We start from the raw sequence: 18234 nt of genomic DNA, 5'->3' as shown, positions 1-18234 counted from the left end.
AAAATATATAATGCTTTTAACTAGAGCTGTCAATTTAATTTAGCGTGATTAATTATTTAAAAAAAGCAATGCAATCATCAAATACCACCATCATGTTATTGTTATTATGGTAACGTTATTCTTGCAACTTAATAGCATGCAGCAGAAAGAAATATAATGCAGGTGTTTTATGATTTTTTTTAAACTTTTAACATGACATTATGAAGTAGTTTTTAGTTTTATTTTTAAAAAATTAAATTTTAGTGATTTTTTGTGTGCTAATGTCATTTTATGAGTTTTTTTTATCTCATCTTTATTTATTTTATTTCAGTTTTAGTCATCTTAGTCTTTACATTGCTTTTTTACTTTTCATCTCATATTTATATTTAATTTCATATTTAATTTTTATTTAAATTATTTTTAATAGCGTTAGTTTTGATTAACGATAATAGCCCTGGGAAAATGACTTTTATTTATGTGATGTAGTTAGGTTGATTCAGTCATACTCAATTATATTTTGGCCTTTAATTTTAACTAAAATTAGATTATTTTTAACAGTCAAGTTACAATAATTGTTAAATGATAGTAACATATATGCTTCTGTCAAATCTGTAAATAAATGTCAAATTTGTAATTCTGTCCGACCTGTAATTTGAGCTTCAAGTTTTCTTAGGATCATCCCCCTTTTTCCATCATTACTCTTCATTAGTTTGGCCGAATTGCACTTATTCATCAACCCTTTTAAGACACTCAGGCTGAAATAACAGGAGTTGGCAGAATTGTTTTTCTTTCCCCTGCACATCCCAAGGCTTCTTAAGTGTCTTTGTGTGTGCGAACCTCTTATGAATGCCCATAATCCAGTTTTATTGAGAGGCAATTCTGCCCCTCAAAGTAACAACATTAACTGAGATGAATAGAACATCAATAGTGCAAAGAAAATCTGTGGCCCCCATTCAAATGGAATTGCTATGCAGTTTCAATTGGGTAAACATAGATTTCATTTTCCTTCTTCTTTCTCCTCTCCATTTCTTTTTTAACAAAGAGGCCTGGAGATGTTTAAATGGAAATAAATGCAACATGACAGAAACAAATTCGGCAAACATTGCATATGAAGCAGGTGCATCGGTGATGAAAATGCAGTGAGGGAGAAGGAATGAGGATGGAAGTGGCTCCAGTGGGGCTTTGATCATATTGGTGTTGGAGATCTTTCATATGATGCTGTGATGATGAGACTGGGGCATCTGTGTATGTGACAGATTGATCTATCTAACTGTATTCAGGTGAACGCTCGTCTTCAGAGATCAGCTGGCTGTGAGTGTCAGCCAGTTCACAACATTTGTTGTAGAGCTAAAACAAACATTTACAGAATCATATGACATTTTATGATACTGCTTTTGAAGTTTGCCTCCAAATAATGTACAGCTTTGTTCATTAAAATGTTTTCAAGCTAGAAACATACCTTCCATTTCATAGGAGAAAGAAAACAAAACATTTATACCAGGTCATAAAGTGCGTATTGTATGTTTACTGTTGCATTAAAACCCTGTTTCATTTTTCTTTCATAACACCAAACAAATCTCCCGCGAGTTATTGTGGTCTATCTCTTAATATTGGTTAACTATTATTATTAAAAGAATTAATAAATTGAAATGCAGTTATTAAAAAAATTATAATAAAATGGTCAAAGTTTGGGTTGAAGATGCAAATGTACATTTGTAAAAATGCATAATTATGTCTGTTTGGACGTTTGCTCTCATTGCTCCAAAATAAATGAAACCTAAGCCTCAGTAATTTACCTGCCAAACAACAGAGATTAAAAGAAAGAAAAGAAGAAATCTGTAAGAAAAAAATCAACTAGACAAGCGGAAATGTTGCTGGTAATTTTCTGCCAGGAAATTACGAACATATCCTTCAACCCCAAAACAAAACACAATCCAACACAATCCAAAGACACGTGAAAATTAAATCGAATAAAAAAAGTTTAAGTTATAATTTAAGTTACAGTCAACACACACATACAGTTTATAACATATGGCCATATGGATGTACAAAGAATACCGCAAATATTTATTATATTATATTATCAAAATATAGGCATAATGTCCATAGCGACCAAAATGTAAAAAGACGTTTGGTACAAATATCTAAACATCACCTAAGTAACATTTAATAATATTGATTATTTACCATGACTTAATGAATTCAAAATTTTAATGAAAGCTATCTGGCCTATACCACATACCTGTATTTTAAAGTTCTCCAGTTTTTACTGTACGTACAGTAGGAGGAAGGCACGAGAGGGTGTGTGAGTGTGTGTATGTTAACTTATGATGCGTAGAGAAGGAGGGATTTGACTTCATGACCTGGCGGTGGGTGACTCAGGGGGCAAATATGCAGAGATGCGAGTCGGTACCAGTATGTGTAAAGGCCTGTGATCTGTCTCTCCCACATGCGGCCTGTCTCCGGGGAGCAGAGGAAGGATACTTTCGCTTGGGTACCTCCAGACTCCCATAAGACCCACGAGGCACAAGTCCCACCCGCAGTGCTCTAACCACAAGCTTCTGTTCTAATGGCTTACAGGTGGCGAGGCAGGAGACAGAGCTTCACACACTCTCACACTTTAGCGGCAAAAGCAAAAATATAAAATGTTCAAGAAATATTGCAGGTTAATTTCAGGTTAAAAGGGATAGTTCACCCAAAAATGAAAATTCTGACATTTTTTACTTTTTACTACCTCATGACATTTTGTTCTGTGGAACACACATGAAGATACTTTTTAAAGATGTATCAGTGTTTTTTTTTTTTTTTTTTTGTCAAAACAATGAAAGTCAGTGGGGTCCAATGTTTTTTTTTAGACCCAAATGACTTTCACATAACAGTTATTCAAAATATCATCTTTTTTGTTTTGCAGAAGAAATAAACTCATACTGGTTTGGAATGACATCAGGGAGATTTTTGGCTGAACTATCCCTTTAAGCTATTTTATTTAACACATAAAATAACAAAAACTTGTATCTCAGTTTGTAAACGCAAACAAAAACATCTGGGATAAGTATTAAACACCTATTTAAACTTTTAAGTTGGACTGTTTGCTTCTTCTAATTTCATTTTAGTCACAATCTACATTCAGTTTGTACCACATGACCTACGTTAATAATATTTCATCCCATCTCAGCCATAAACAAATCAGCACGGATCATCATAATTCTGATAATAAACATAACAGAGCTGATTATTTCTTGCTGTCTCCAGATATCACTGCTGCTCATTTAAATCTAAATGTAGCGAGCTGAATGGGCCCATGAGGAGCCATGTGTGCCAGTGTTGGGGCTACATCGCACCAGCGTTATTGGTCCAGTCTGGTAGTGAGACTATGATTAGGGCCACAGGTGTGCCATTCTCATTCCCATCATTAAGTAGGGGCTCGGCACTGATAGGTGCTCGCTTTGGCCACACAATGGCTGCCGCAGCTGTCAAAACATATTATGTGTGCAGCTTCCCCATCTCTATTCTTCAGCTTGTACCATAAAACACGCTGTAATTACTCAACTGGACAACTGGCTCTGCCTCCCTTAGGAGAACCATGTCAAGACACACACCTGAGGGACACAGTCCCTGCTGGAAGAGGAGAAAACATGTCAACAGTTGACCATTTTCTCATGGTCTGCCGTTCCTCAATGTAAATAATGAAGTAGAGAGAAACTGGCTTGTTGTAGTGAAGATTTTTGTCATATGTGCTACAGTATATGCCAGTATATGCCAGTAAGTTTTTTTATTTTTAGGCAAAAGTTCAATTACACAAATGCATTTTTCTTTCTTGCAGTGATTCTGTATGTTAGTTTCAAATCAGTTCAAAACCTGCTTATATTAAAATATCTTTGTTAACTAAATGTTCAAAAGCTTTTTTTTGTAGACGACTTCAAAGTACACTTTTTTTTTTTTTTAGAAAGAAGTCTCTAATGCTCACCAAAGGTACATCTATTTTATAAAAAATACAGTTTATTACGATTTAAGATATCAATTTTCCATTTTAATATATTTTAAATTGTAATTTATTCATGTGAAGGCAAAGCTGCATTTTTTTGCATTATTGCACCAGTCTTCAGTATCACATGATCCTTCAGAAATCCCTATAATATGCTAATTTATTGCTCAAGAAACATTTCTTATTACCAGTGTTTTCACTTTTCAGGGTTGTTTTTGGTTGAATAGAAAGTTCCAAAGAACTGCATTAAAAATATATATATATTTAACATTATAAATGTCTTACCCACTACTTCTTGCTGTCACTTTTGATCAATCAATCAATCTTACTGACTCCAACTTTTTAATGACTGCATAGGACTAAAAACTGTTGATAACCCTGTGAAAACAAACAAAAAAAAACATGAGATGAGGCTAAAGTGGCAAGTGTACCTCAAGTTGTGTGTTTCATCAGGGGTATTTGAGAGTCAAATGGCAAAACATAAATACTGCTTTTTCTAATGGCAGTTTGAGACACCTGTGCAAACTGTCAACATGCATGTAAAGTTTTGAGTTCATGAAGCTTGAGTGTCGCTGTCATTAAAACAAGAGGAAAAATCTTCAGACATTCAGCAATTCATGTTCACTTTTCAGTTCCACATTTCATTCAATTATTCTGATAATACATTTGCAATTAAAAAGATATCAAATGATTAAAATGTAAAATAGAAGCCTTTTTACTAGTGATCTCAGATCCGCAACTGAACAAACTGAAAATAAAACTATAAAGCAAGTCCTGAGACAGACTGAATAAAGTCTTGATGTTTCCCTGTTTGGATCAGACCTGAGTTAGCTTCACATGGGATCTTATGAATAGTCTCTGTTGTGTTCATTCTCCCACAATCTGTCCCACTATAATATCACAATGCACTAAACATCTAGAATGACCATTGAAAAGAAAAAGCAAAGAAATCAGAGGATGAAAGACATCCCTTCATAATTCGAGCCATTCTTTGAGAGAATATCTCTCGCACTGACCCCTACTGACCCACAGGCCATGCCGTGGTCCCTCATTGGTCTTGTTGTAGGGAGGAACGGCGGCATCTGTGTGGAAGAGTGGCGGTTGGTCTCTCCTGCCCTTGGGGGACAGCGGTGGACTTCAGAGAGCGAAGAGCGGCGGTGGACGTGTTTAGCGCCTTTAATTGCATACTCCACCCTGTGCCCTTGTTACGGGGCAGTGCCCCTGCTTTCATGCTGAGGGCAGTTCTCATGGCCCCTGCTCGTTTCCCATCTCTCCCCAGGGGCCCCACACAGACCTCACTGTTCACTGCAGACAGGAGACCCTCAGCCAGGTGAAATAAAGACAGCTGGCTTCAGGCAAAAAGAGCGAGGGAGAGGTAAAGGGCTGGTTTGTACATAGATGTAGGTTTCACAGTGAGATTGATAGCTCTCTACTTTCACAGCATCTCTGCTCATCTTTTACCAAATTGCTGCCAAACTGAAGCCATTGATATTACAGGCCTTTCAAAATTTAGCACTGATGATTCATTCTAAAACATCTGTTAGACACAAACTTTACTTAAGGACTTTGTGAAACCTAAAGGATTAGTTCACTTCCACAATAGAAAATTGTCCCACCATGTCATACAAGATGTTCATGTCTTGCTTTCTTCAGCTGAAAAGAAAATAAGGTTTTAGAGGAAAACATTCAAGGATTTTTATCCATATAGTGGACTTCATTGGTGGCCAACGGATTAAAGGTTAAAATTGCAGTTTCAATGCAGCTTAAAAGGCCCTACGCAATCCCAGCAGAGGAATAAGGGTCTTATCTAGAAAAAATGATCAGTAACTTTCTAAGAAAAATACAAATTTATATACTTTTTAACCACAAATGCTTGACTTGCACTAGCTCGACTTTACACATTACGTAGTCACATTGGAATGGTCACGCATGACGTAGTCGGAAATACCAACCCAGTGTTTACAAAGCAAACGTGGAAAGAAAGTTAAACACCCTTAACAAAAAAAGGTAAAACAACAATGTTGGACAATTCTGAAGATGGAGGAGAAAATTAGATTTTTGCCCTACCCTACCTTTCTGAACCGGAGTACACTGATGAAAAACTAACCACGCGTGACCTTTCCAACATAATTACTTAATACGTGAAGTCACAAATTAAATTTTTATTTTGGAAATGAACTAATCCTTTAATGAAAAAAATGGACAATAAATAAAAATAAAAATAAAAAAAATCCACAAAACTTGAAAAGCAGGTGTTCAACCAACTGCAGAGAAGATTCAACTTAAAAAATAAAATAAAATAAAATTAACATTTCAGCCAACTTTAAGGCCTTTATCAGACATCTTTTTAAATAGATAAGGTTAAATTTATATTTGTAGAGTGAGTGTACTTTGTGTGCACTTTTTTCTTGATATATATATGAATATGCCATGTATATGAATATATTATTAATAAAGTTGGAAAATGGATGCTAGTTTCACTTTTTTTCTAGTGAAAATTTTAATTTGTCTATAGTCAAATACTACAAAAAAGCTACCAAACATTCCCACCATAACTCATGTTATGCACAACAAAACAGGTTGCATATGATTGTCTTGCTTCTAAAATATTTTATTGGACCAAGATATGTTCTTATTGTCTACTTAAAATCGAACAGCAACAATAAAAAGCACTATCTATATTAGCTGAATTTCTGAAGACGAAAGCTATTAGCATCAGTTCATAACAGCACGTCCACAACCAACATTGACAATCAAAAAATGTTTTTATAGACAATATATGTCCAGTCATATTCAAGTTAGTTATATAATGAATATGGGCTTAAAGTGCACACTGTGAGCTTTAATTTGTGTTTTCTCATCACGATTGGAGGAAATATTAAGGAATTTCATGGACAGATGTGGGTTATTCCTTCGTTATTTCTACATCAATTAAGCAGGTAAAAGGTTAATTCTAAGTGTGCCATTTGCATTTGGAAGCTGTTGCTGTGAACCCACATCATGCGGTCAAAGGAGCTCTCCATGCAGGTGAAACAGACAATTGTTAGGCTTCAAAAAACAAAACAAAAAAACAAATCCATCAGATAACAGGAACATTCAGAATGGCCAAATCAATAGTTTGGTAAATTCTGAAAAAAAAAAAAAAGAATGCACGAATGTCAACGGAGGACAAAAGTGGTGGATGATCAGAGGGTCCACAACATCCAGCCAAGAGAAGAACACTCTCCAGGAGGTAGGTGTGTGTCACTGTCAATGTCTACAATCAAGAGAAGACTTCACCAGAGCAAATACAAAGGATTCAGCACAAGGTGCAAACAAGGCCAGATTAGACTTTGCCAAAAAAACATCTAAAAAAGAAAGACCACTTCTGGGAAAGTATTGTTTGGACGGCTGAAATTAAAATGAACCTGTACCAGAATGATGGGAAGAAAAAAGTATGGAGAAGGCTTGGAACTGCTCATGGTCCAAAGCATACAACATCATCTGTGAAACATGGTGGAGCAGTGTGATTGCATGAGCATGCATGGCTTCCAGTGGCACTAGTTTACTGGTGTTTATTGATGACATGACAGAAGACAGAAGCAGCCGGATGAATTCTGAAGTGTACAGGGATATACTATCTGCCCAGATTCAGTCAAATGCAGCAAAGTGGATTGAACAGCGCGTCATAGTACAAATGCATGATGACCCAAACCATACTGCAAAAGCAACCCAGGAGTTTTTGAAGGTAAAAAAGATGAATATTCTGCAATGGCCAAGTCAATCTCCTGATCTCAACCCGATTGAGCATGCATTTCACAAAACTAAAGGCAGAAAGACCTACAAACAAACAACAACAACTGAAGTCAGCTGTAGTAAAGGCCTGGCTAAGCATCACAAAGGAGGAAACCCAGGGCCTCACTTATAAAGCATGCATATAAACAGATTTGATCGTAGAGTGTGCGTACGCTTAAATCCACACCAACGCTTATATTTAATATTTTTATATATTATAAAACCTGTCTTTGATGTGTAAAAGTGCTTAGTGTCACGTCAGGGTCTGAGCAGACATAAGCACTTTTTCTGATCGGAGTACTGCAGGTTTTTGAAAATGTAAGCTGTTCTTGCAGCTCGCTGTTCTAAATTATGATGATTGGTGATATTTTATATGTTAATGACATTAATTATGAATTGTTTACAAGACAGAAAGCTGAAACAATTCAGTTGTGTGCAAGTTCAAGACCATTTGCGATTCATAGATTTCACATCTGAAAGAGACGCGTACATGCGTTTTCTGTTCGTACGTTCATTCTATGAAATCACAAGTACACATATTCGAGAGATGATCGTAAGATCAAATTTAGGATAGTTTGTGCGCAACATTTTATAAATGAGGCCCCCAATCTCTGGCAATGTCCATGAGTTCCAGACTTAAGGCAGCCATTGCATGCAAATGATTCTCAACAAAATATTAAAAATGAACATTTTATTTATGATTATATTTATCTGTCCAATTACATTTAAACCCCTGAAAATGGGGAAGTGTGTATAAAAATGGTTGTAATTACTTAGCTTTTTATGTTATATTTTTGTTCAACACCTTGAATTAAAGCTTAAAGTCTACACTTCAATTTCACCTTCATTTTTTTTATTTTAATTCTATTATGGTGGCATATAGAAAATATATGAAAATTTTGTCAGTTCCCAAATATATATGGACCTAACTGTGTGTATATGTATAGTTAAGTCATGAAGCTCTAGATGGTGCAGGCTGACGGGTTGTTAACGTAACTGATGATATTCACAGCATTAAACAATTTGGCACAAACTGATTGGTTCATGCTGCATACGTGCCCAATGAGCTTGCATTCACTTGAGCATTTGCAGTGCGCTTTCAGAGTTCCTCTGAAACCCACCACCTTCTCCAGCTCCACCTGTATAGATCTGCTACGGGTTATTTTATATGCTATTTGTGCTGCAGCAGAATGTCTTAAATACTCAGCACTGTATCGCCGTTCTCGTACTTGCTTGCAACAGCAGCAATAATCTACAACTAAGGCAATAACCAGCCCGTATGTTTACATTTATAATTTACACTGATGTTAATTCACATGCAGGGGCGCGGGAACTGCAGCACCCCCTGTTTTTTTCTGTGGGCAACTGTAAACTGTTGTGAATTAAAAAAAAAAAAAAAAGGCTCTATATATATATATATATATATATATATATATACTGTATATTTATACTTGAATATTTGGGATTTGACTATGAAAAGAGATTTGATTATGTTTGAGTTTTGAGTTATTCAATAATTCAAATCAAATCACGGTGTATTATTAACCAATCAGATTTGTTGTTGCCGATTACAACGCGTAACTAAGGTTACCTTGAGGGACATAATTTCACTTAGAGAACAATGAAATGATGTTTACTTTTTAAACGTGTAAACAATAGTTTTGAATGAAGTGTGAATAGTTGCGTAACTTAAGAGAAATTTGTTATAATAATGATTCATTTAAACATTTCTATGGTTGCTCCGATGTTTATAACATTTAGTTTACATTGGCTATTTTGCTATCTATTTATATGTGCTCTTCGACATATTTACCATTTGCCCATTAATTTAACAGTTGTAAGAATTAAAGTTATCAAAGTTATTAAACTGATGCAGGGCTACTTGATGCGCACATCCTGCCAAATCAAGCACGCAGCACTGCCAATGCTTGCTTTTATGTTTGTGAATGTTATGTTTGTGTTGTGGGATCTGTAGGTTGTGGCTTAAAAGCGGAACATGGAAATATCATGGATGTACTGGGAAAAAAATATGTTTTAAACTTTTTTTTTTGTTGTTCTCAGCGATATGAGTCTTCGCCTTCTCCCAAAACAGCTTATTAAAACCTTACCTATTAAAATAGTTCAGTTTTGTATGTAATGGAAAAGTGATTAGGCTGTTTCGTTTTTTTCCTTCTTCATAAAGTTAATGTAGAAAAACCTTGGGAGACGGACACGGAGGCTCCAGCGCGGTCACTTGTATTTTTTTTTTCTTCTTACAGTAAAAACGACTTAAAATACGCCGTCGTTTTGCTCATAAAGGTAAGAGTAATATATCATTTGGAACTGTAAAGGGTCTACTTTTATTTGTGTGCATTCACAATATCAACATTGTGCTTTTATAAAATAGGAAAACAGAGAATGCGCTTTCTGCCGGTTTTGAACAAGAGCGCTTCAATGATGAACCGAAACTTGGCAACTCGAAACTGGCTCACAGATAAAATATATCTATAGAAAGCTTTAAATTACTACTTTAAAATGAAATAATAAAAAGCAAAGCAAAACTCTTCATTAGCCTATGAAATCCGTTAAGATACATATATTTCTCTCTGCGCGTCCAATGAGGAGATGGCAAGTAATTTTTTCCCCATTACCATCTAAAATATAAAAAATAAGGGAAAGCCTAAAACAGGCCCGATTATAATTTGTGTTTTATTTTATAATTGTATTCAATAATAATAAAAAAAGTATGTAATATTTGTCCTTGAAATTTAAAGGATTTGCTGCGATGCAATTTTGTCTGACTGATGTGAATTATTTATTGGCCTATCTTTTTAATCCTTGCAGCAAATGCTTTAAAAACAGCTTTAAAATTACTTTATTGCATTCCAGATGCTTTTAAACAACTTTTCACTATACATTTTAAGTTTTTTTAAGCTTGAATGTAAAACATTGTTATGAATTCATTGTAGCTATTCCCATTTGTAAAATAGCTAATTGATGTCTAACACGGTCTCATGAAAGTGCATGGGCTATAACAAGATTTTCTGTTTCTATTTGGTGTAATATTTATACGCAGAAATTGACTACCCCCCCCCCCCCCCCCACACACACACACACACCCTACATAAAACCCCTTCCTGCGCCCCTGTTCACATGGATTTTCCCATTTAATTGAATTTTTTTTTAAATAAACGAATTAATAAAAATAGTAAAAACCCATGTGACCCCTAGCAACAGTCTCCCAATAAACGGACATTAAAGTCATATTAAAAAGAAATATTAATTTTTCATGTAATTTTGCTTGTTAAGTAAAATGATCTCTTCAAGAATGGTGATATGTTTGTACTGGGTAATAAGAATACCATACTGATTAAAATAACAGATTTCTAGCAGTGTGACTCCTTGATGAATTGTGTTTCGAGTACCTTATTATTTAATGGAGTGTAAATGTATACTGAAAACAAGTGAAAATGTGCCACTGCAGTAAGACAAAATCCACTCCTATTAAATATGCACTCTCTTATGTATGTATGTCTTAATCTTATGTAGTGTTGATTTATCTTGTTTCCAGGATTTTTAGATATTTCAACTGAAAAATAAGATCAAAATATTACTATTATCTCTATGGGATTTTTTTTTTTTCATATTTCATAATGTTAATTCTAGTTTTTACAGTCTAATGTGAATGATTCCTTCTGATATACAATCAAAGCATTCCTGAAAGCCTTTATCTCTCCCCAGTCTTTGCACCTGTGGCTCTGGGATATTTTCTGTACAATTTAATTCTGCGATACTCGCTGGCTGTTGCTTATCAAGTGGAGGGCTGGATGTGTGTGTGTGTGTGTGTGTGTGTGTACATGTGTGGTTCCTGGTCTGGACAGGAACTGGCAATGCGCCACGCTCTGACGGCCAGCCGGACCAGGTGCGCAGAGCCCAGGTGTTTTTCTATGAATGACACAATGAGCCAGACCAAACAGAGAGAGGGAAAGAAAGCATGCAAATAGACAATACGTAGTGCCATAGCTCACCTGTTGAACATCTGCGATGTGCTGTCCAAAACACACAGATACATATTTCAAAAACAGATTCTAAACTGCTTAATATTTATTCGTCTCTGTTTACCTTGCTTTTATGGATGAAAGTAGCAGCACTCTTAAACAAACTCATGATTCACATGAATCAGATTTCTCTGTGTCCTTTCCCATACACATTCTATTTGGGTTGCTCTGCTCTGATATTAAAAGCACATCTGGGATTAGGGATCCAATCAGGCTGTGTGATAGGCTCAGAAATCCTTTAAGTCTGGCATTACCACACACCTCACAAAACACAGAGGTGTTCTAATCCACACAGCCGCCGATCCTGCTAATGCATGCACATCAGTCTCACACGCGCCGTGGCTTTGCTGTCTCAGTGCCCCACATTCTGTTCCCTGCAAAAACACGACGGCCTCTGAGTGGTCTTAATATGTAAATCTAATATTACTTCAATAATCATTGTGAATGCTGATGTCTGGTGAGACATTTTATTCGTGTATCGGAGGCTACAGATCATTCTGTTGAACTACACTGTTACACACTGTAAAGTATGTCACTTAAAATGTGCTTCATGAGGTAAAAAAACAGTATATCACAATATAATCTTTCATATTTTTTACCTGTTTTTATGCACTGGTCAGTTTTGAGATTTGGCACTATTTGGCGTTTCAAAAGTTATAAGAAAACATCCAAAATACACTTTTAAAGGGATAGTTCACCCAAAAATGAAATATCCCCTTTTCTTACCCTGTCAAAATCAGCTCTGTAGTCCATGCTGCTTTAAATGCTAATGAGCTCTGCTGAACCCGCCCCTCTCTTCTGTGACAATCAGACTGTAAACTTCAGATGCGAAACTGGCTAACTAGCACATTATTAGGAAAGGCGATTTGCAAAGATTCATAAAAATGATTTGCGCAAACATAGACGCATTTAGGCAGATCGAGAGGCGCATTCCCTTCAAAATTAAAGTAACATTTAATCCTCTGCGTCTTCAGTGGCTCAGATGTCGGGAGTTAATGACGACTGCTATATTCATTATTACATCCAACATCAAAACATCTCTCACTTAGTCTGAGTCATCTTGTCTTCCCCTGCACCGGAGTCAACACAATGGCGGACAGCTCTCAGCTCACTCAGGGCGGCTCTAAGGTAAGATGGCTTTGTCAATTAACTTTCATGGGAGTGGTCTGTGCAGAACTATGTCATTCTGACAGGAATCTCAGAACAGCCTGATTTGAGAAAGGGGATTTTAAAATAGGGATTTAAAAAAAAAAAAAACGGGGTGGATTTTTATCATTATAGAATCAATATTTGAGAAAGTACATAACCAGCCAGTGTTCAAAACTATCGCCTTACTTTAGCCCGATTCACAACGTTAAGCTTATAATAATGTTTCTAATTTGACTGGTATACGGGTAGGTTTTCGCGGGAAATTCAAGTATGGCACTGCGTCATTTCGTCACGTCTGTAAACATAAAGAAGTTGTTCCGGCTAGTAGGCTCTCTCATGTGAGGATCCTGCAGGTTGAGGATCGTTTATAGCCTTTTCTCACAGCAGCTAGAATAATTAAATGTATCATTTTGATGGCAGATTGTAATCCAGAAAGGATTGTGTGTTTATGAAACACATGTGAATGAAATTAAATTATATTCCAGTTTTAAATGCTTCTGATTACAGATAGCCTGGGATTACACACAATTTGTTTTTTAAAGAAAACCAGTTCGATGGGAGCATAGTTTGCTTTTGGGGTTAAAATAATTTATTAATATGAAATTCGAATGGCATGACAATTAGATTAGACTGTACAGAAATTGAAATCTACACGCTAATACACACTATACTCATAGTCAAGCAATGCTGATGTTATTAACATTAATAATTTGAGAATAAAGTATAACAATAATAATAATTTGCATGGCTAGATGTGATCTGAGCTAACCGATTGTTAGATTTAATCACCATTGGTAGCGTGATTTATGGTAATGCTTTTTTCCTCAGTTGGGCAGAACAAACGTGGCAGACTTGTTACTTACTTGTTCAGATGACAATATATGGTGAAATTTGTTATTTGGGTCATATTTCCAAGACAAAATCTGTGAAGTACAGTAAACATCCACACCAGTGCTGTGATTGACATTCACCTCAAAATATTACATTCATCCGCGCTGGAGCCGTGCAAACTCACAACCCCACGCAAGCGAGATAATTCCGCAAGCAGCTGCAATTCCAGGTTTTCAAACAGAGATGGCGACAAAGAGGCAAAACTTATGGATTGCAGCTTTAAGTAAGAAATCTCCAATTCAGAAGAATTTACACACATCAAACTTGATAATTTTATTCCTATCTATATTGTGAAGGTTTTTACAGATGGGTTTTTTCATATATTTGCCTGGTTTTATACAAACATGGTGATTGATTGATTGATTTATTTGGCTGTTGACAGCATTTTCTGATTTAAGAAGTGATAAAAAAGAGATATCTAAAATCTTTCAAAAAATGTCAACAAAATGAAGCAAGATTTTTCAGATTTATGTTCTGGAAATGCAAATTAGTGCATATTTAATTAGACAGACTCATTTGGGGCATATTTCAACATAACATTTCAGAAAACTTGTATTACAAAACAAAAGACTTAAAGGGATAGTTCACCCGAAAATTCTGTCATCATATACGCACCCTCAAGTAGTTCCAAACCTGTATGAATTTCTTTGATCTGCCAAACACAAAGGAAGATATTTTGAAGAAAATTTGTAAACAGGCTGTTTTGGGGCACCATTGACTTCCAAAGTAGGAGAAAAAAACACTATGAAAGTCAATGGTGCCCCAGAAGTGTTCTGTTTCCCCCATTCTTCAGAATATCTTCCTTTGTGTTCTGCATAACAAAGACATTCATACTGGTTTGGAACTACTTGAGGGTGAGTAAATGATGACAGAATTTTTATTTTTGGGTGAACTATCCATTTAACGTACTATGATTAATCAACTGGGGAAAGTAGTTATATATATATATATATATATATATACATACAGTCATGGTCAAAAATATCGGCACCCTTGGTAAATATGCTCAAAGAAGGCTGTGAAAATTAATCTGCATTGTTAATCCTTTTGATCTTTTATTAAAAATAAATTCACAAAAATCTAACCTTTCATTGGATAAGAATTTAAAATGGGGGGGAAATATCATTATGAAATAAATATTCTATCTCAAATACACATTGGCCACAATTAACGGCACCCTTTTGTTCAATACTTTTTGAAACCTCCATTTGCCAGTTTAACAGCTCTAAATTTTCTCCTATAATGCCTGATGAGGTTAGAGAACACCTGACAAGAGATCAGATACCATTCCTTCATCCAGAATCACTCCTGACCCTTGTTGAATCATCCAGAATCACTCCAGACTCCATGTTGGTGTTTCTTCTCGTCAGTTCACCTCACTCATTTTCTATATGGTTCAGGTCAGAGGACTGGAATGGCCATAGCAGAAGCTTGGTTTTGTGCTCAGTGACCCATTTTTGTGTTAGTTTTGAGTTTTGTGTTTGGATTATTGTACGGTTGGAAGATCCAAACATGGCCCATTATAAGATTTCTAACAGAGTCAGTCACTTTTTGATTTTTTTATCTGTTGGTATTTGATAGAATCCATGATGCCATGTGTCTAAACAAGATGTCCAGGACCTCCAGCAGAAATATAGGCCCACGACATCAAAAATACAGCATTATATTTGTGAAGTGAAATACTGCCAAGTATGGTTCTTAATTGCACCACTCTTGTTTAACCTGTATATGCTCCCACTAAGTCAGATAATGATGAAGAACCAAATTGCCTATCACAGCTATGCTGATGATACCCAGATTTACCTAGCCGTATCTCCAAATGACTACAGCCCCATTGACTCCCTCTGTCAATGCATTGATGAAATTAACAGTTGGATGTGTCAGAACTTTCTTCAGTTAAACAAGGAGAAAACTGAAGTCATTGCATTTGGAAACAAAGATGAAGTTCTCAAGGTGAATGCATACCTTGACTCTAGGGGTCAAACAACTAAAAATCAAGTCAGGAATCTTGGGGTGATTCTGGAGACAGACCTTAGTTTCAGTAGTCATGTCAAAGCAGTAACTAAATCAGCATACTATCATCTCAAAAACATTGCAAGAATTAGATGTTTTGTTTCCAGTCAAGACTTGGAGAAACTTGTTCATGCCTTTATGACCAGCAGGGTGGATTACTGTAATGGTCTCCTCACCGGCCTTCCCAAGAAGACCATTAGACAACTGCAGCTCATCCAGAACGCTGCTGCCAGGATTCTGACTAGAACCAGAAAATCTGAGCATATCACACCAGTCCTCAGGTCCTTACACTGGCTTCCGGTTACATTTAGGATTTATTTTAAAGTACTTTTACTTGTTTATAAGTCACTCAATGGCCCAGGACCTAAATATATTGCTGATATGCTCACTGAATATAAACCGAACAGACCACTCAGATCATTAGGATCGAGTCAGTTAGAAATACCAAGGGTTCACACAAAACAAGGGGAGTCTGCTTTTAGCTATTATGCGGCCCGCAGTTGGAACCAGCTTCCAGAAGAGATCAGATGTGCTAAAACATTAGCCACATTTAAATCAAGACTCAAAACTCATCTGTTTAACTGTGCATTTGTTGAATGAGCACTGTGCTATATGTCCGAACTGACTGCAATGAATTTTATTTATAATAATTTTCTTTAAATTCATTTTAAATAAATTTCTATATCATCTTAAATTTCCTTGTTTTTATTATTTTTATTTCCATGTTTTTATTGATTTTTAATGTCTATTTCACTTTCTTTTATGTAAAGCACTTTGAATTACCACTGTGTATGAAATGTGCTATATAAATAAACTTGCCTTGCCTTGCCTTAATTATTGCCCTGATGGTGGAAATGGGAATTCTTCGCTTTTCTTAAAGCCACTTCACTAATTTGTGAAGCTAAATTATCTTTTGCTGCACATTAGAAATATATTCTTTGGTTTTTCTCATTGTAATGGATGATTAAGGGAATTTGGGCTTTGTTTTCCCTCCTATTTAGATTTCTGTGAAACAGGAAGCCATGAATAAATCCCCCCCCCCATTTTAAATTATTATTATCCAATGAAAGGTTAGATTTTTGTGAATTTTTCAAATAAAAGATCAAAAGGAGTAACAATGCAGATTAATTTACACAGCCTTCTTTGATCACATTTACCAAGGGTGCCGATATGTTTGGCCATATCAGTATATATATATATATATATACTTTATGGTGTTGTAACAAAATTTTGGTGAAATTTCATAGACATAAAAAGTCCATTGTCTATTGTGTAAATAGTGTAGTGATTTATCACACAGACGTCACTATGTGGCTGTGCCTCCCAAGATTATGTATTTTAAGGATGCAACAATATTATTTTTACTGGAAAATAAGACAACAATATAAAACGATGTTTGGCAGTGTATTATTTTAGTTATTATAGTTAAAATATTATATTTATTATTGAATTAAATAAACTAACATTTGTTAATAGAACATTAGCATAAACATATTTAAATAACATGAGCAAATATTAAAACGGCCCAACCAACCCAAATACAAAAGTAGGTCAAGTAGAAATGTCTCTTAATTTGAAAATAAAATTAATAGTAAAAAATAAAAATGAAAATAATAAAAATATGCATAGATTATATAGCATTTAACATTTAACATGACGCATTCACATGAACATACTGACACCAAAATTCCACAATAATTAAAATTAGAATGACAAATTTTAAGTCTTGGTTGAACTGATACTTCAAGATAACAGCACATACACTGCAGAGAGTATGTAATATAATATATTGTCGAAATATGCACAAATATAGATTTGATTTGGGTTGCTCTGTTAGTGACGGATATAAAGCTCTTTATAGTAGTGTGCATCAGATTGCTGCAAAATCTGGAAATGCAATTGTATAATCATCCCTAATTGCGTATATGATGCACAGACTCTTTGAAATGCAAATACGCTGCAGGTAGCATGAAAGCATTACACTAAATTATTCTTCGGGGGGGTGCACGTGTGGTAGAAGAAAGCAAAAATAACCAGGGACAGGTGGAGAAAAATAGAGATGGGAAAAGAATGTTGTAAGAAAGACAGAGAGAAATGAGAAGGTAGGTGTTCCCTGTGTGGGATTAGAGGCTGTGTGTGATGTGGATCATGAGCTCCGGTGCCGCCAGTGCACCCTTAATGACTGAGTGGGATACTGTTACTCACACAGATTGGGACAGTTTTATAAGGGCTGCCAGGCCCACCTGTCACAAAGGAATATGAGGGAAGGGTACAAGAGGAGAGGGGAGATGAGGGTTATAGTAAGAGGGAGGAAAACTATACAGAGAGGTAGAGAGAGAGTAAATGAGCCTCTCCTGAGAGTGACCCTCCTCTCATCTCTCGCCTGTCTGTCAGTGCTGCAGGTGT

Source organism: Barbus barbus (assembly GCF_936440315.1).
Source record: "Barbus barbus genome assembly, chromosome: 27".
Lineage (NCBI taxonomy): Eukaryota > Metazoa > Chordata > Actinopteri > Cypriniformes > Cyprinidae > Barbus > Barbus barbus.
The sequence above is the reverse complement of the archived record's forward strand: the minus strand, read 5'-3'. Positions refer to the sequence as shown.